The 21027-nt window shown below is 35.4% G+C and overlaps 1 long non-coding RNA gene across 1 annotated transcript; it reads right to left on the reverse strand.

Annotated features, from left to right (window-relative positions):
* Positions 1 to 11496: 11496 nt before the first annotated feature.
* On the reverse strand, positions 11497 to 16017 carry LOC107814098 (uncharacterized). Its single transcript, XR_012711148.1, has 2 exons — positions 15481 to 16017; positions 11497 to 12979 (listed from the first exon to the last, which is right to left on the reverse strand). It is a non-coding gene; the product is annotated as an uncharacterized LOC107814098 (long non-coding RNA).
* Between the last annotated feature and the right edge of the window lie 5010 nt (positions 16018 to 21027).

Below are 21027 nucleotides of genomic sequence, written 5' to 3' on the forward strand. Positions count from 1 at the left end.
CAAAACAGGCGATTAACTACCTCTATCTCTCTTTCCTTAAAGTATTCAAAAGCCGGTCAGCATGCAAGTCCGAAGCAAACAAATTCACAGGTAGCAAGTTGGATGCATCAGGATGGTTTTTTGTCGTTTTGGTACACTTCTCCTAGACAGACCCAACCCCTGTGTTGAGCCTCCAAAGTCAAATGTACATGATGCAAACAAACGTTCCTACTAGGGATCCGGCATGAAGCTGAGTTATTCTAGGTTTATAACCTGGGTATTTGTTCTAGACTGTGTACCCTAGCGGACAACTCGAGTCGAGGAGGGGGCTACGTACCGGGGACCCGCGGGATCGTCCGGCTTTGTAACTTGTCCGGCCTCTTTTTTATTTCAGGGTATGACACTAACAGAATAGGGAGTCTCAACCAGTAAGCAACATCCCCGGAGGTAAGAAGAGAAGGGTTTCGGCATAGTTTATATACAGTTCAGATAATATCAAAGCGGTAAAAGCATCATTTAGCACATTAGGCCCAATCATGTAAAAATCACATAAAACCAAATATAACAATTTATCTAAGCTCGAATTCTTGAACCCTGAACCAGAGATTCTGGGTTCGATCTCCCCAGTAGAGTCGCCAAAGCTGTCACACCTCCTTTTTCACCTGCGCCCCGCATAAAGGGCGCAGAGGGAGGTTTTCCAATTAAAGGACAATCGAAACGGGATTTGTTTAAAGATTCAGAGTTACCACTTAGAAGATTTATGGTGTCCCAAGTCACCGGTTGAATCCCGAATCGAGGAAAAGATTGACTCTGTATTACAGTCCGCGAACCAGAAATCCGAGTAAGGAATTCTGTTAACCCGGGAGAAGGTGTTAGGCATTCCTGAGTTCCGTGATACTAGCACGGTCGCTCAACTGTCATATTCGGCTTGTTTATCTGATTTTAATACCTGTTGAACCTATGTGCAATTTTTTCTTACTGTTTACCGCTTTTATTATTGTTATTTTTAACGAGAATTGCAACGTCATGAAAATACATCTCGAACCACGTCACATCAATGCACCCGTGGTTATTGACACATTTCAACTCTGTTGAGATTTGGATTTGAGTCACATAAATGTGCACCGGAGTTTAAGAAAGTAAATTATTAAAGACGCGCCTAAAGCGACTAGCGTATCATTATTTTGGGTAAGGCCGTGAAACTTTGCTAAATGGCCCATCCCGAAGTCTAAGTAATTTTACCAACACGTATAGAGGGCCCCGCAGCTTGTGTATTTCTGTTTGTCGAGGCTCGTCTCATTCATTATTTTTAAAAGGAATTTGCAACGTCGTGGAAATTCATCTCGAACCACGTCACAATCAATGTACCCGTGATTAGCGACACATTTTGACTCCGTTGGGATTTGGATTTGGGTCACATAAATGTGCACCCGAATTTGAGAAGGTAAGATTAGTAAAATGCGCGCCTGAAGCGATTAGCGTATTATTGACTTTGCGGGAAGCCATGAAATTCGCTAAATGACACGTCCCGAGGTCTAAATACTTAATGTGAACATTTAAAGAGGGCCACGCGATTTGTGATTTTATTTGGCACGGTGCACCTTATTTATTTTAAAGTCAACCTAAAGGACTACGATTTTTCTATCATATATTGTCTCTAAGAAAAGGCTCTAATTAATTAGCATGTCACTGAACCGTGATAAAGTACTCAAATAGATTCAGTTCAATTTGATAACCAGTCCATCATGGGCCTCTGTACAGGCTCAAGTATAATCAAGGAGCCTAAATTGAGACTTCATGGTCTTAGCATGAGGCTGACATGAAGCTTTTGGGGCCTAGGCTTTGGGGCAAGGCCCAAATCGTCAGAAGGTACAAGATGAATTATGGCTGGCCCAAGTTCAAAAGATACAGGACTCAGCGTTTGAGCTTTCAACTTGAAACAAAAGACTGAGAATGCAACAAATTTAATTTACAGGCATAGGGTTATCACATGTGTAAGCAAACTGGTGATTGCTTCCAACCTAATAGTGACTATCAGCAATTAATTGATTTTTTTACAAAGTAAGCAGTTCAACTCCATATAACCATGGAAAATGGTATTACTTTCATGCAGTCTGTATGATTAATATACTGAAATGTTCTAGAATGTTCAAATCTTACATGTCTACCATTATTTCAAAATTAACTACAAGCCATATCATTAACAATTTCAGAATCAGATTTTTACTACTAACTATCACAAACCTCTCATGCTAAACTATCATAGGCCAAATATCAGATCTAACTACAACACGAATTAAGGAGTAAACCAAATTAAAACTGGTGTTTCAATTCTTCACACAAATGAAATGAGTTTAACAATCCTCAAGTGATATGAAATTTGAATAAACAAAATTGCTCTACACTTTTGAACTAAAACAAAACATGAGAAATCAGAAATCATTTCAAGCGGCATTTCATTTCATGTCCACAAGCTTGAAGGTTACAGGATGTGTACCTGGATGTTTGAAATATAAGAAGAAGAAGAAGAAGAAGAAGAAGAAATCAGCAGCAGCAGAAATGCGAGCAGCAATACAACAGCAGTTCACAACAGCAATTTGAAATTCCAAACAGCCACAAACAGAACCAGTTCAGCCCAGAAATATATTTATCAATCCGAAAAGAGTTTAGAAATGTTTTGAACCAACAAGATGAATAGATTAACCCAAAATTGATTCGAATAAACCCAAATGACCCTCAAACTAACTCTAAAAACATACCACAGCAACAGAACACTCAAACTGATCCGAGAAGGTCTCGACTGAAACCAAAGTCTACTGGAAAACTAAGTAGGAAACACTACTGATTCCAGTAGCTAGCAATCAACTGATTTCTTCAGGACTTGTGAAACTCCCAAGAACTCTCTCTATTTTTATAACACTGACCCTCAAAAGAAAGCCCAGACCAGACTCCAAAAAAAAGGATCCCTTTAATTCTGTCAAGACCCCTATTTATACCCAAACCTCAGCCCAAAACAGGCCTGCCCCCTCTGCCTTATCAGATTTTTCTGCCCATGATATTCCTCCACCACTACTACATGTTTTGTTCTCTTTTTTAATTCACTTATTCCCCACTACCCTTGTCTTTTCTTTATTTAAATTCAAATAGGTATGGGCACCTATTTCTTAATCCATTTCCTTTAAACCTTCCCCTACCATTATGTCTTGTTCCCCATTAGCACTTAAACAATTCATTAGTTTATTGGTACTTTAGTACCCTACTGACAACCAATCAAACTAAAGCATTTTCAAGTTTTGACACCCCACATTACCCTTGTGATGCCCTGAACAACTATTCTGCCTCAAACTCCTGCGACCACATCAACTATAACCAATTCTTAAATAAGAAACCTAATCACTGATAAACCTAAACTAATCCTTAACAAATGAACTGACTCTAAACCAATAAACACATCAACTATAACCAATTCACAATTAAATTCAAACAATGACTCAATCAAAATTTAAGCAGTATGAATCAAAATATTATCAGGTTATACTAACATTCAAGCATGTAAAACTAATCGACGACACTTATCCAATCGACTACACAAATTACAACATATACAATCAGTAGCAAATCAGAATCGAACAGGCACACAGGTGGTTCGAGTCGTGTTGATAAAACAGGGAACTTATAAACTAACAAATTACATGGCTAAATACATATATTCGACCATGCACAGAAGCAGACTCGACCAAATAAAAGGTCTGATTGGGGAAGAAGAAGGAACAATGAACAAAACTGGATTATAACTACCTAAACACAATTAAACGTAACAAAATAGAACAAGAAAGGAGAAAAAGATCTTAAACAAAACAGAAACTAGACGAACCCAGGTCGAACCCTCGACTCGAACTTTTTGAGGTCGAACAGACCTTAATCGAGTGTTCTAAATTGAGAACACTCCAACTAAGGTCCACTGGACACCCAAATTCTTTTAATTCGGACAAACTCCAGCCTTTGGTTTTCTAGGGTTCTTAGGGTTTGATTTGGGGTTCGAACGGTTATGGTCTGATTCGAACCAAACCAACGGTGGTTTGGTGATGAGGGAGGTCAGGGAGATGTCCGGTATGAGTTTGGGACTGGTTGGGGTAGGTTTAGGTTCAGCCCAAATCTTCCATTGAAGATTCGAGAAGCTGGAGGTTGATTCGAGGCAAACGGTTAACAGATCTGTAACGAGGGTGGTCAGGGGGTGCCGTGGTGTGAGTTTGGGGCCGGTTGGGGTAGTTTCAAGTTTTTCTCGAATCTTCGATTGAAGATTCGAGAAGCTACAGGCTGATTCGAGCAAAACAGGTAAGGGATTCGTGGAGAGGATGGTTAGGTGCTCTAGGGGTGTTAGTTTCATGGTCATCGGCGTTGTTGTCGCCGGGTTTACGGCGAAGGGATTTGGTGGCGGCTAGGGTTTGGGGGTCGTCTCTGAGAGAGACGATGAACAGGGGGTATGGCTTAGGGGGGTGCGAGGTGAGAGGCTGGACTTATATACGGAGGGGGTGGTTTAATCCTGGCCATTGGATCAAGCACGATCAACGGCCTGGATCAATTCACTTGAAGGAAACGATGACGTTTGGTCATGCCTCGAGACTGGGTCGACCCGGGTTGAAATGGACCGGGTTATGGGGGAAGGTTGGGACCGTTAGATCAAGTCGTATTAATGGCTTGGATCTATTGGCCAGATACGACATCGTTTGGATATATCTGGGACCGGCCGGTTTGGGCCTGGATTGGGTGTGTGAAGTGTGTGAGGGTTTGGGCCTGATTTTGGTCAAAATCAAACGGCCCAGTTCTGATTTCCTTGGATTTTTCATTTTTTCCTTTTCTTTTAACTTTTTTTTAATTAATTTTTCAAAATTAAAAACCTAAAAATCCTAAATTAAATTATAAAATCGACAATTAACTTAAAATATCAGCTCTTAATGATAATTATCACACGAAATTAAACACCAATAAAGATAAAATCACATAATTTTGGACATTAAATGTTAAAAATGCAAAGTACATATTTTTGTGATTTTTCTATTTTGTAAAACAAACTCGATTGTTTAATTAATTCCTAAATTGTAAAATTAAATCCTAAACGCACATGCAACACATATTTTTTGTATTTTCTTAATTAAAGTAGAAATAAACATGCACAAACAAAAATACAAATAAATCACAAACAACACAAAACCATTTTATTTTTGAATTTTTGGGAGTAGTTCTTGTAGGGCAAAAATCACGTGCTCACATATAGTAGTTTAGGAATTTTCGATTCTGGCTTTTTTGATATTGCAAAGTTATGCGAGCCTTGCCGGTTGGGCCATATGTTATTGAGAAAGTTGGTTGATAGAGCTTTGGGATATGGTAACTTAATAAAAAATGGGCTACCCTTAATTTGGAATAGATGGGGATAAAAAATTAGATTTTTTTCAGAATACTAATGGGTCGAATATTAATGAAACTCTACATATCTCTCCATAATGTTATTCCATAATGCAATAGCCTTACAATAATCTCAAGTTAGTTTTAGAAAAATAGTTAATGAACATCGTATCTTACCTTAGGCGCGATTAATAATAAATCCTCGCGACTATAGGTACGGTTCTCGTGGCATAGTAGTGATACGTAAATCCAAATTCGGGCGTTCATTTTATGTGACCCGATCATAACTTCGAACAATAATAAAATAAACATGTTGTAGATCGTGGGTACGGTTCCCGTGACGCAATTCGCAATGTGTACAAAAATAAATGAGTGCGCGACATCGCGACTTGTTCAAACAAATTTCATAAATAATTAAAAGCATTTAAAAGGTTAAACATGCACAATAGGTTTTAAATATGTAATAAATCAGATAATTAGACCAATTATTAATAGTTGAGCGACCGTGCTAAAACCACGAAACCCGTGAATGCCTAATACCTTCTCCGGGGTTAACAGAATTTCTTACCCGAATTTCTATGTTTCGCGGACTGTAAAATAGAGTCAAAACTTCCTCGATTTGGGATTTAAAATAAACCGATGACTTGGGACACCATATAATTATCCCAAGTGGCGACTTTGAATTCAATAAATAATCCCATTTTGATTAACGTCACTTTAATTGGAAAAACCCTCTATCCCCTCAGGAAAAAAGAGGTGTGACAAATACATTGCCACAACCGATCTTCTTGAGATACTAGATTTTATACTTGTGTTGTGGATCATTTGTGAGATTTGTGGAAGTATTTGAATAATACAATTCTTGAGGGTTTATTTAACCATTGTTGGCTTGAAAAGTTGTGATTGGAATTTGTTTGGAATATCCATTAAAAACACTCCCTTTGATGTTATTTATGCTTTCTACTTTGTTTGTCATTGATGCATCTGCTTGGTAAGGAAGAGTGTAAAGCACGAAGGGTGATGTCATGCCATTTGTACATTATTATGTGTGAGAGAGTGTAAATCACGAAGGGTGATGCCTTGCCATATTATTGAGAGTAAAAATACGAAGGGTGATGTCGTGCCATGTTATGTGAGTGTAAAGCACGAAGGGTGATGTCGTGCCATGTTATGAGAGTGTAAAGCAGGAAGGTTGATGTCGTGCCATTTTATCTATATTGTTATGCTTTTATATCATCGCGAGGTCATGTCATGATGGGTGTTTCCGTGCAGGCGAGGATGAGGGACATGCATTATGTTGTGATATCTGTTTTTCCATGTATATATTTATGTCTTTACCTTAAACTGTTATTGTCGCAATCTCAGATTTGATGTGATTTGTTGCTATCGTTCTATCATTTATCTCTATATCAATTGTTGTTGTGTTGCTCATATATTCTGCTTGTTTAACTTGCAAATATCATGCATATTTTTCTGTTTTTATAATTATACTCATGTCGTATCTATTCTATTGCACTTGGTATAAGCCTTCCACCATGGTAGTCATTCATGCTTTTACTTGTTAACTTGTAAAGATCATATGCTTCCTTCTTATTTGTTATATCTGTACTTAGGTCTCCATCATGCTAGTTAGTTGAAGTTGATATTCCTTGTTTCCAATTGCTGTCATCACTCACATGCTTTCCGCCTAGTCTTTTACTGTTGCCCACATGTATATCCTCGTTCATTATAGCTGCTTGTGTATTTCCTACTTTGTAATTCTTATTATCGGTATTTTTGTCATCTGGTTGATTCTGTTATACGTAAATTGGGTGAGGATGAGATAAAAACACAAAGAGTGTTGTCGTGCAATTGACTTGATATCTGAGTACATTCCTCATGCTAGGAAAGTTAAGAATTGACAATTGTGGTTTATTGGTTTCATTCTAAGAAAAGGATTGGTCGAGGTATTTGAAGATGTCAGATTGTGATCTCTGTTAACACTTGGTTATTGTTTTGCGTATCCGTTTCATGTATTCATCTTTATTATATCGTAGTATAGTTCTATTGTTGCTTTATGTTGCAGGTTTTATCAGAAAGTATCTTTTAACAAAAAAAGCCTCGTTACTACTTTGACGAGGTTAGATAAAATACTTACAAGTACATGGGGTCGGTTGTAGTGATACTACACTTATGTATATTGCGTATAGATTTTTAGAGCGGAGCTACTGGTGATGTCAGGTGCTGACTCTGAAGATGCTCGTGCATTCCGGATATAACTGTCAATTGTTCTTGGTAGCTTAGGTTTTGGTAATCTATTTATGTAAATTTCAAACAGATCGTATAATTATTTGTACCAGCTTTGTAAATTCAAGTCTTAGAAGCTCATGAGTCGTACTACTAGTTCTTGGGTCAATTTGTAAATGTTCAGCTAATTCTTTACTATTTTCCTATAATCTCTTCTGGATTGTATTTTCTGTTAGTTCGCATACCTAGCAGATCGAGTTAGGTGCCATCACGACTAGTGGTTTTTGGGTCGTGACACTAATAATGGGATGCGAACCTTTTAAGGGGTAATATATACAATTTGTAAGACAAATCTAAATAGTTATTAAAAACTATAAAACCTAAAGAAAATAGGTAAATAGGTTTCTATTATAGTATATATATAAGAAAATTTCGTTTTATTTTTGTATTGAAGATATACGAAATTTGTTATGCGGTAATTTTTGTAGAATTTTATTCCTAATTTATATGGGATAAAACATGTACTAACTGATACGAAATGCAAAGATGTCCTTTATACTAGTTTTTCTACTTGTTTTGTTAAATACTTCTACTTAGTACATCATTTGTGTACTAATATTGTTTGTAGTCGGATTTTATTAATTATAAAAAAAGTGCTTAAACGAGGAAGCCAAGATTTATTATTCGGTAATATCATATCTTGTTGCAACAAAGCAGAAAGAAATTACACATGAATAAAAAAAGTTGTACAAGCACTACTAACTTTCAAACTAGTAAACCTTACAAATAAGTTATTGCTATTTCATTTCGTCGTGCTGAGATAAATATTATTAACCAAATTAGTTGGGAAAAATAGCACGGGCTAGTCAGTTTTCGGACTGGTCATTCAAAAATAGTCAGCATTTGCAAAGTCATTGAAAAATAACCACTATTTTGCTGCAACACGGAAAGTTTCAGTATAATATACTGGATATCGGTGCATCTGTGTATGAACTTCCAGCATATTATACCGGAACTCCAACACGCGGAAAGCTCTAGTATAATATACTGGAGATTAGAGCACTGGTGCTCCAATCTCCAGTATATTATGTTGGAACTCCAGTATATTATACTGGAGTATTTTTCCAGATTTTGAATAATATTTTCTTTCAAATTTATCTTTACATAAAAATGGCTAAATTTCGATTATTTTTAAAAATATGACTATTTTTGAATGACCCCTTATAACTCTGGCTATTTTTGAATATTTCTCCTAATTTGGATAGTTGGATTCTCAGGATGGCCCATGATACAGACGGGCTCACTGGCCCATGAAAGGAATGATAATCCATATGATCAACCCCAATTTATTTAGGACTAAAGCGTAGTTATTATTGTTGTTGAGTTATTAACTACCACCGAACTCCTAACTCAGTCTTACTTGCTAGATTCGCAATTAAATATTTATACATATTTAAAAAAACTAATATAATAAATATATGGTATAAGCAAGTGACTGAATTCGTCCGAACCCGCAAGTAAAATTCTAACTCCGCCCATGTATAAGTATTGATTGGTTTCAGGGGCGGACCTAACATGTCATCTACGGGGTCTCGTGAACCCAATAGCTTTTGTCCAAACAGTGTAAATGTGTTCTAAAAATTCATTAAATATCTATAAATATTTAAATGTGAACCCAGTTACTATTGAAAATTTACTCGAAGTCAATACAAGAACCTATAAACATTAAATCATAGATCCGCCTCTGATTGGTTTACAAACTAGCAAGTGTTTGTGCAACGTAAAATGTATAACTAGTTATGCTATGAATAATATTCCCTCCATATCACTTGTAATTTGTTTCTTACGCGATGAAATAAACATTGTTATATAATTTCATTAAAGGAATTATAAGTTAAATTTATTTTTCTACTCTCTCCAACCTAGAGGGTTCCCCGCCAAAAGTAAAACTCCTTTGAATTTACTTCGGGTGAACACGTGGATCAAATTGGCGGTAAACTTCTTATTGGCGCCAATCTTCCCGCCTTACAGTTTTCCCCTCCATTTTAATGCACAATAACCACTATTTATAACTCCCGCATAATACATCAAATTGCATCAATTATCAAAGTTTTTATTTTAACATTTTATAAATTAAATCTTTTATAGTTTTCATTCAGTATTAGCAGCGCCGCCATGGTTGTAGCCCTAGGTCCCGGAAAATTCTACGGCAGTAGCCTACCTAGACCACGGTTTTACTCCAACCCGAATGGCGAACAACGGGTCGATCCACCGGTATCCGTTTTGGATCCATTAATGTCATGGGCAGAAGAAGCTCACTGGTCAATGGGCGGTCTCAGCTTTAAACGCCTCCGTCTTCAAGGCCGGATCGAAGGTAACATTAAAAAACTCAAAGCTGAGCGTACAAAGTTTGAGAAAATAGCCCAAAAGAAATCGCCCGTAAACGTTTGTTTATCATCACCTAGATCAGTTAGTCCATCTCCTCCCCCTGCTCCGTTGAATCTGAAACGGAAAATGAGATTGATCGATGAATCTGAGGATGAAAATGAAGAGGAAATTGTGAGGAGAGTGGAAAAAAAGGGCCCAGCTAGGAAATTGGATGCTGATTTTGATAGGGTTGCTGCGACGAATGGTGGGGTTGTTAAGGGGAGAAAGAGGAGTGAGAGAAATAGAGAGGCTGTGGTTGAGGTAGTAAATAAGGGAAAGGTTAAGGGTAAGAGATTGAAGAAGGGTTTGAAGAGTGTTGAGAAGAAGAGTGGGTTAGTGACACCAGCAAGTATGACGAGAACTTCGCCTAGATTGTCGAAGCGTGGATCGCCTTGAAGGTGTTTGATTATTTGTCGCAGTGAGTGAAATATTCCGAGTACAGGATTAGCATTTTCCCTTTTGTTATGTAAGTTGGATTAATGTTTAAGGATCTTGCTAAAGTGAAGGAAAGTATTATTATTACAAGAAACAATCCAGTTTTCTTTTTTGCTTTTATGTTTGGCTGTCTTTGTTGCCTGGTCTTTTGTGTCTAAAATTATGAATTGTGTTTATTGGTACTGCAATCTGGTCTATGCAGAATGTGATGTTTTCCTCAACTGATATGTTATTGTTTGCACATAGTAAAGATCATTTCTTGATTTTGGGCTGTAAAAGTAAGTTTTCTGTAGAAGTGCATGCATACCATCAGTGGCGTATCTAGTATTTTGTGCAAGCGGGTTCAGTTTTAGAAATACATAACTTTAGTTGTAAAATAGTAGTTGTGAAGTGAGTTCAAATAAAATATTTATACAAAATTTATACATATAGTAGTTGTGAAGTGAGTTCAAATAAAATATTTATACAAAATTTGTACATATACACCATATTATTTTTTGATGAAGCGAGATCAGTTGAACCCGCTGGCCACCACTTGGTCCGCCACTGTATACCATATGAAAATAATCAACATGTCCAAAGAGTTAATACGATATGTGGAGGTCAATTATATAGGATAATTTTCAGGCTAGGATCTAAAGGTCTTGATGTGTAAAAACATTTGAAATTTTCAATCTTTGTTTGTGTTCACTGTTTCCTGTTAGGATTAGTTTTAATTGGACATAACTTTAACTACATCACTGAATCTGTCAAACTAGAGACAATCATAATGAGCAAGTACTTATGGTCAACAGCAGTTTTATTTATAGTTTGTGGATTTCACAACTTGATACTCATTTTTCCTAGATTAATTTTTGAGATGTATTATGAATGTTATATTCCTTGAATTGTGGTTAGATTTAGAGTAAGGATTTGTCGACCAATTTAAAACACGATTCATGGTGTTTCCTTCCTTGTTTGTCTATAGAATGTTGCTTTCAGAAGTTGGTGCTTGCTCTTTGGTTTTGGAACAATGAGTGTCTGTCATGAACTCAACAAAAACGATACCTTGATTTAACTTCCAAATAAACTGATTACAATAGAAATGCAAAGGATATAGTCATCAACTAAGGAAATAGCAATAGAAAGAAAGGAGATGAGGATACAGAGCCACACAGAGAGAAATAGACCAGGAAGAGAGAGACCACGAGAGGGGAGTTTTCCATATAACAATTTGCATAACCCTTCCTTGCTAGCATCTAGTCCTTTTTAACAGCTCATAATTGTACTTTGTGGACCTAGATCCACAAATTAACCTTTTTGAAGACTTTCTGGCCCTTTGGTTTCTTCTCGGCCCACTAGCTCTTCTCAGCCCAATATTGATTAGGGCTGATTCATAACAATACTGTCGTCCTCGATAAGAACCTTCCTCAAGGTTCAAGTAATGCAACATTGAGGAGGAAAGAAGGCTACTGCTGTTTTTACTGCTTGAAGATGAAGTGTTCTGACTCTCTGCATTTCTTGTAAAGCTTTGCCAACCATTAAGCACCCTGTTAATTTCACCTGAAGACTGTTGAGCCCAACTAGCCAATGATGACAGCAATCGAGCAGTAGAAAGATTGAAGTGAAATCCTAACTCATCATTATACCAAGCCACAAGTAATAAGAAAGCCCCATGTACAGTGGACAGTGACATATGGGGCTGAACATCTAGCTAAAACCCAAGAAACATAAGCATAGGAAAAACCTGATAAACCAGTGATTGAGAAATTACTGCAGCCATGGAAATTATTTTCAATAATTCAGCCTTTTCAGTACAAACATAAGGAGTAAAAGCAACAACTATATTCCACCGTAGTGGGACTTTCCCTGGCATCTTGTTAAAAATTAACGAAGCACCCCATATGCTAAACATATTAGACATCGCACAAGACAAGAAAATATTAATTCCGTTTTGCAAGCCCCCCGAGCCATAACGTTTCAGAAAAACTTTTTCACCAGAAAAGGGCATCTTGACCCTACCAGTACTAGTCCTTGGGATATAAAATCCACAGGAGCTTCGGATTCTAAAAATATCATTGGCAATATAGTCCAAATCAGAAGGTGAATGTGGTTCAGAATTATCCGTAATTATTTTCTCCACCATCCTTCTTCCAAGACTTCTCATGCTCATCGTATTGGTGCATTTGGCCTTGTTGGTAGCCTCAATCATGTGCATAGTTTTAGATGCGGTATCGAGCTTCCTAAAAGGTGCTGTAATGTTACTCATAAGCATGAACATCTCACTATTTGTTGCAGCAATCACCATAGGCCTATAGAAGATCATACCAAGTCCATGATCCTCTCCCTCAACAAGGACAATCTTAAGGACCTTCCATCCTCTAGCCGTCTCAAGCTCAAAAGTATAAACATGTTCTAGATCAATTTCTTCAAGTGGCACGTTCGATCGTCCCATCCACATATGCCGCACTAGACTAACTGGACTGAGTGCTAAGAGAACATATTTGCACACTCTGTTTGTACTCTTGAACTGAAGTCCCAAGGGTGCAATGAAAAAATTACACATGGTTAATGTCATAAACTTAGCATGGGTCAAATTACTCAAAGCACCGCAACATATATCCTTTCTTGTAGTTCCAAGGAATGTAATAAACAAACTAGAACCAGGATCAAATGGAAAGTATAATTCAAATTGATTAGGTGGACATCGATGCCAAATAGAGTATGTATTTTGTTGAATCTTTTTCACGGCTCGATAGATAATTTGATAAGCCAATGAGTTCAACCACGCCCGGTGCCACAAAATGATTGAGAACTACGACGGGATCGAAATGAATTTTGTTCTTTGTATTCAATAAGTATTGCATGACCGAATAATTCAAGGAAGGGCGGACTGCGGGGAGGGTCCTTTTAAGTAGATGACTCGTCGGGCGGTCGGAGCGGCACTTCTTTGGGAAAAAGGATTTTTTTCCGTGTTTCAGAATACGGTTAACCAACATGTTAACTAATCGATTACGATAAATTGGATCGGATAACATATTGGGGATTCCTAAATTAATTATTAACTAAAGAGTCGCCACCTAATTATTTTAAAGGTGAATTAGGACACCTATTTAAACTAAGTTAAAGTCTACTAAATATGAGAGATTCTAAGGTAAAGGTCCAAATTAAATTAAGGGGGAAGGTGTGAGGCACCCCCAGATCCGCATAAGACGCGATTCCCTTCCGGACTTAGTGTAATCTAACTAAAGCTTTGTAAGACCATTAGGCTACAATAGTAAAGTATTTTACCAAAATATTGTACTCATCCGACAACTCAAAATTTGGTTTAAAAGATTTTAACTCCAAAAGGACACTGAACCAAAATGGGTAGAGGCTTTAAAAAAAAAACGTCATTTTCACAAAAGGGTGAAACTTGAAACTAAGAAAGTTTAGAAAGCCAAAGTATTTTTCTTCTTGTTCGTTAGAAAAATCTAATAGATAGGCAAAGCATTATATTGATTTAAAGGACAATCACATCTAGTATGATAAGAAAAATGCTTGGTAAGGAAAAAATTCCAATGGGACTAAAACTAAGACCAACCTATATTGACTTAATTATTACCATTTAACTGATTTCATAAGTACTGCTAGACAGTTAGGTGTTAGTAGAATTACTAATTCGATGTTTAACTATATCCATTACCCTTACATGTTCATGCAAGAACTAATTAAGAATAATAGTAAATAAAATATATGTAATAAGAAAGCAGTTAATAGAAATGGAAGCAGAATAACAGTGATAATCCTTCCCCTTTCTAGGGAGGCCAAAATTAACTTTGGTATTTTCTTGTCTCTATCCAACACGAATAAATAGGTCTACGAAAGAGAAAACATAGTAACGGCAATGAAGCGGTGATGACTTCATGGCTACAACGAGTCTCGTATTGAGACTCAAAATTACTCCAAAGTGTACATGCAAATAGAGAAGAAAAGAAAATAGGAAGTTAGAAAGAATGGAAATCCAATTCTTATATTTTATGAACACAGAATAAACAAAGCAAGAAGTCACATGATTTATGAGCATAAGCAGACGTCTCTAAATGTCCAACCAGAATGTAAGAAGCCCAACACTTATTGATATAAATAGATTCTTAAGCAGTAATTATATACTTAAAGCTAAATATCTAGTATTTCCATATTGTTTATTATGAAGAAATCATAAGGTATACTTCTATAAGAAGCAAATAAGCCACGTGAAGTAAGCAAAGAGAGACTTTTGCATAATCATTTAGAGTAACAAAGATACTATCATTTATTAAGAGATTTTTCAAACAATGAATACACCTTTACATACTGAAGGCTTACCGTAAGCATATTGGCAACAAAAATTTCTCATAATACGATTGCCTAATTCTAAAGGATCTAAGTCACGGTTTCTGCTCTTAGATCATTAGTCATACTTCTTAACAGGTAATGCAGCTAGAACAAACACATATCCTAAATACATTGTCCGAACGGATTTACAGACTAAGATAACATCTGTTTGGACCAAGCGACAGATTATTTAAAGTCAGTGACACATTAAGCATGGTTTTTCGGACTGATTTTCACGCTCAGATTTAGTCAAAGGTGTAAGAACATGATTTCTCCTTTTTACTACTGATATCTGTCACGGATTATACACAGATTTACAACAGAACATAAAAGAAACAATTTTCCTGGTGAGGCTTCAAAGTTCAAGCTCAACAAAAAGAATAAAATATTTAACATGTCATATTATTCAAGATTTTGTTTCAACATAATCCTTTAAAAGAAATATGATTCCAAGTAAAACGAATTTCAGCATATGAAAAGGGAAACTCTAAGTTAACAAAGCAGAGCACATACAATATTTTAACGAAATCCAAAATCAAATTCCCATGTTCAGGATCTTCACATATGAAAAATAAATAAAATAGAAAAGAAACAAGGACATTCTACTTCCAAAATTAAAGGCTATGACACATATGCACAACAGATAACATAATAAAATTTAGGTTAAGATCTAACCTTTTATGGAGCAGGAACTGGAGCTTGTGAGGCTTCGAATCTACTCCCTCCACGTAACAAGATCGAAAAGTGGTGTTAGCGAACTAGATAGACACTGAGATTACAGGAAAAAAAAAGAGTTGCTTGTTGACTCGGTTTGGCAGTGTTCGAGCTATTTTCCAGGATTCAAAAGATTATTTGGCTGAAAGTTTTAGGAGTATTTATAGATGTAAAATTGAGGTTCTTGGTTCCTTTGAGCGGGAATTTAAAAGTTCGGATTTCAAAAGAAATCAAATGGATCAGTTTGAATTTTAACGTTGAAACTTTTTTGGATGGATTCGATCTTCATGTGATTCTTCAGTGATATCCTTCAGGTTACACCCGAAAATGGTGGGATATGCTCTATCACGCATGGATTTGAAAGTCAAGAATTGACCAAAAAATAAAGGAAAAGTCAAGATGCCGGAGATTGAAAGTGACATGGGAGAGGGAAAAGGGATGGAACTTAATTAAAAATAAACAATAAAATAAATAAGTGCTAGCATTTATTTAGGAATTCTCCCGAAGATAGAAGAAAATTGATCTTGACCATTAATTGATGAATTCATATGGCAAAATGTGGGGTCAAAAGTGTGAAAAGATGAGGAAAGAGTGTGTTAGGCGTGTGTTTTTGGTTATTGGGAGCCTAGGTGTTGCTGACATGGATCTTATATGGCGCTACATAGAGGTAGAATAGAGTAGATGGGCCGATAGATATGGGCCTCCGATTTGGGCTATTTTGGCTTGATTTTTTCCTCTTTTTGGGGAAAAAAATCTAGAATATAAATTATAAGAATTGGCCCCATTTTAAATAATATTGGACTTTACCAAGATAATCCAATTTAGATTTAAAAGTCCTTTTTCACTTTAAAATTTACTATGCTTCCATAATTCTAATAATTTATAATAAAATATATTATATTATATTGTTATAAAAATAATATTTAGTACGTATGCATTTATATAGAATAGAAAATAGAGAACTAAACAATATTTGTATTAATTACTACGATGCATTAGCATAATATGATGGTGATTAAGTTAATAAAATAATAACGATATAGTAACAATAAATTAATATGCTAGATTATATTAAGGCTAATAATTGTACTTTATTTTAAACATCTTGAGGCTAGAAAAATATAACAAATATTTTGGATAAATATATTTAGTAAATTATTAAGAATTAGGAAGCATAGAGAAATAGATCAGTAAAAGGAGGACCAAAATTGGTTGTCAACATATAATTCAAATTGATTAGGTGGACATCGATGCAAGGATAATATAAGTATAACATGACCAAGGTCACTTAAGTAATCAAATGTACCTCTGCTGATAAGTAGATTGTGACCGCAAACTGAAAGCATACAAGGCAGTGCTAGTGGATTATCAAACATGATATGGTCGCGGAAATACCACTTAATTGGGGAAGTTATTTGAAACATTTCGTCGAACACTTGTGTTTCAGGCTTTACTAAATAAGTCTTCAATGAATCTTCGACTTTTACGTCAGTTTTCTTGTTGGGTATTTCAGCGAATACCTTGTAGTCATAGCCTTTTAAATTTTCCCCATCATCACTTTCAGTTTCCACCATCTCAATAAGAAATTCAAAATTATTCGCAGGGCTGGACCGTCCTTTATCCAAATCAGAATCAATCTCTGCTCCTGAGAACTCCTCTGATTCGCTCTTATCGTCCAAACACACAGCCATATCTATATGCTTGGGAGCTTCAGGGATCGTCTTGGAAGAGGCAGACAACTTGTTCTCTATGTTGTCGAGTAGATTGAGCATATGAGTGTTATTATCCATCATCAGTCCCTGGATGGCGTCGAGATGATAATTGATAATAGTAGAAGAGTAGAGAGCCATGGAGGATTGGAGTCCAAATCAATGAAAGCACCAATGTTATGAACTCAACAAAAACGATACCTTGATTAAACTTCCAAATAAACTGATTACAATTGAAATGCAAAGGATATAGTCATCAACTAAGGAAATAACAATAGAAAGAAAGGAGGTGAGGAGACAGAGCCAAGGAGAGAAATAGACGAGGAAGAGAGAGACTATGAGAGGAGAGTTTTCCATATAACAATTCGCATAATTTTTTCTTGCTAGCAGCTAGTCCTTTTTAACAGCTCTTAATTGTACTTTATGGGTCTGGATCCCAAATTAACCTTTTTTGAAGGCCTTCTGGCCCTTTGGCTTCTTCTCGGCCTAATAGCTCTTCTCAACCCAATATTGGATTGGGGCTGATTCATAACAGTGTCAAACAGGGATTTCCAAAGAATTCATTTGGTATAAAGGATACCATCTCTTTTCTACTTCCTTTTTCATCTGAAATAGAACCTCTTTTGGCAATCTTGTGTTTGTTAATTCTGAAAGGAATTATGATTAGGTATGTTTGATTTAGGTCCCATCTGGATCTTTGTGTTGCAACTTGCAACTATTAGGAAAGTTCACTCAACTCCTCCTTCACAGGGGCAGTTTGATACATTTCTTTGTTATGAAGAAGGGGATGGAATAAGTCTGTCCTAATTTTCTTTTTCCCTTTAGACTTCGCAAGCTAGAGGAAACACATATACTAAGAAGCAAATCTGAAGATCAAGAGAGATTAAAGGGAATAAGTTATATCAAGATTTTAGTATAAACATGGTATCGATTTTAGATAATACCTTCAATCAAATACGGGATAAATTTAATTCCAAAATTTATATTGAAATAATATACCTAGTCTCTTAAACCAAACGGCCTCTAAAAGTCTCAACTTAATGCATACTCTTCTTTTGCCCCTCTTTTTCTTTAGGCCATATTTAATATTGGCTTGTGAATTGAAGCAGCAAGAATCTTGTAGGGTGTAAAGTTAGGCAACCACAGTAAAGAACGACACAGACTGTCTTAGAAGTAAACGTTTCCATAATAGACATGTTGCTCTCTTACTTTTTGTCCCTCTCCAAATTGAGTGTTCTGCACCTTCCCTGCACTATCATACCATCCATAAACAAACAAAAAATATTAACCAATAGTTAATTATGCATATTCTTGTTTATAAAACGTGTCAGGCATATATTGATAGTTAAAAAATTGAAAAATTATATATAAAGTATAAGAATGCTGTGAGACTTTTGAAGAAAATTGTGCGAATTTAGCCTAAATGAACAATATTAAAAATATATTTGAACCAATTGAGCCAAACAAATAAAACAACGAATTTCTTGTCCATTTGGAGAATCTTTGAAAAAAAAAACTTACATGGAATAAAAGAGTTTGTGCTGAAGAAGACGTGTCTACTAATTTTTCTTTTCTTAGTCAAGTTTTAGTAAACAACAGTTGAATTTATTGATACCGACTCAGATGGTAGGCACCAATAATAACTGTAGTGGAGCGACATTTTTTTTTTTTTTGGGAAATTTTCATAAAACACTATCTTTTAGTGGTAATTAGCTATATTACTAAATGTAGATACGTTTTCTGTTGTTATAAGATGTATTTAAGCTACTGTATTCATGAATATAGTAGCAAAAATAGGCGTAAATCAAGGAAGTCCGGCTAATAAGTTGTTGTATTCGAGTGTATTCGATTGTATTCATGGCGTGAAACATGAGATTACAGCTGGACAGATTATTGTATTCGACTGTATTCACGGCGTGAAACAGGGGAGTACACTGTTTAAAACGGAAAGTGAATCAATTAACATAATAGACACCTAATATAACTCAACAAACTCAATTATAACACATATTTGTATTTCCACTTATAAAAAAGATTCTCAACTGAAAAATACTCCAAAAACATAACAATCTTCAGAAAAATTATAGTATAATACATCTGAATACATAAATTATATTAATTTAAAAAAACATATGAATATATTCATGGCATATAGAGAGACAGTGAATACAATAAAATACATAGAATATAACGGGATATATTAAAATACAATGAAAAAAGATAGTGAATACATTGAAATACACAGAAATACAGCGAGATACAATGGATTACAATGAAAAAAGAAAAGAAAATGAATACAATGAAATACATGAAAATACAGCGTGATACGTTGAAAATACATTGAAATATAAATCAAGTTGCTCAGCCCCTAACTCCGTCGTCTTTGCTCAAGAACAAACCCTAACTCCATATGAATCCATGGAATTAACGTTTAATAATAGATCGCGGTTGAAAACAGGGAAAATTGACTGAAATTCAGTTTGACCGTCGTAGATGAGTTCCATAGTTGAGAATTCAAAATCTAATTCCTCGTTATTATCTCCGTCGAAGCAATCGCTAGCGTTTTCCTACGTTGCCTTTTGAAATTCATCGGAGATTTTAACGGCAATTTCAGCCAAGTATCCGAAGCTACTAAAGCTAGGGCACAAATAATTATCGTCTCTAGCTTTTTGCATGATTTTGTTCCACGTGATTGAGTAGAGCTGTGTAGGTTTGTTTTTTTTGTGTAGGTTTTTTATGCTGTGCTGTTTTGTGTAGGGAAAGAATTGTTTGTTCTGTGCTGGGCTGGGATCGGAGAGAACGTAGGTGATGTGGGTGAGAGGAATGAGGGAAGAGAATGTCATGTATTAAAGTAGAGAGAGAAAAAAAATATTGTAACTGAATAGCGTATTTAGGAGGTAACCAAAATTAGATATTTTGCTATAAACATTAAAAGGTATCTATAGAATATAATTTTTTTAAATGATATTTATTTAAAATAAATAACGTATTAATCTTTGTTACAGGAGAAAAAAATTCTTTTTTTTATTTCTTGACCAGAAGTTTTAAGTTGAAATTTAGAAGTACTTTTCCTCTAATATAGGATTTTCTGGTGCTGAATCCAAATTTAATCGGACCAGTACAATATCGAACATGATTGGAAACCAAAAGAGACTCACCTGGTTAGACTGAACTCGTAATAGTGGCATGCCGCATGCCACAGGGTCCGCAGCCCACTCACTAACACGCACGTCATACCTTGTTTCAATTCTAATCTCAATTTAAAAAAAAACATTTTTAAAGCAAGTCACGTATGACTTAAAAAAATGATTTAACTAATACAATGAACCTTTATAGCATGTTATTCTTTATTTATCACATGACAAATCTACTTATTTTAAGAAGTTTGCTTTAATTTTCTTTTAAGTGATATGATCGTTCAAAATGTTTTTGTAGTTAGAAAATTAATATCATAAGGTAATACTTTTTCTTTCCTAATTTATGTTATATTTTTTCTTTCACTCGCAAAAAAAAAAAAAAATACATTTCTATTAGTACCTAAAAGTTTTTATTTTACCCTTAATAAAATAATATATTGTCACAATTTTTTTTTTGGCTTATTTTAAACCATAAATTTTAGAAGTCTATTTTTTTTTTAAACTTTGACTTGGTCAATACTATTATATAAATTAAGGCGGAGAAAGTAATAAATACTATAGTTATTATGTTAAACTTAAATTAACGACTTAATAAAAATGATAACTTAACAATATGCCTAACATGTTAGAGTACACATCAATAAAGTAAAAAAGTTTCACAC

Source organism: Nicotiana tabacum, chromosome 1 (genome assembly GCF_000715075.1).
Source record: "Nicotiana tabacum cultivar K326 chromosome 1, ASM71507v2, whole genome shotgun sequence".
Classification (NCBI taxonomy): Eukaryota; Viridiplantae; Streptophyta; class Magnoliopsida; order Solanales; family Solanaceae; genus Nicotiana; species Nicotiana tabacum.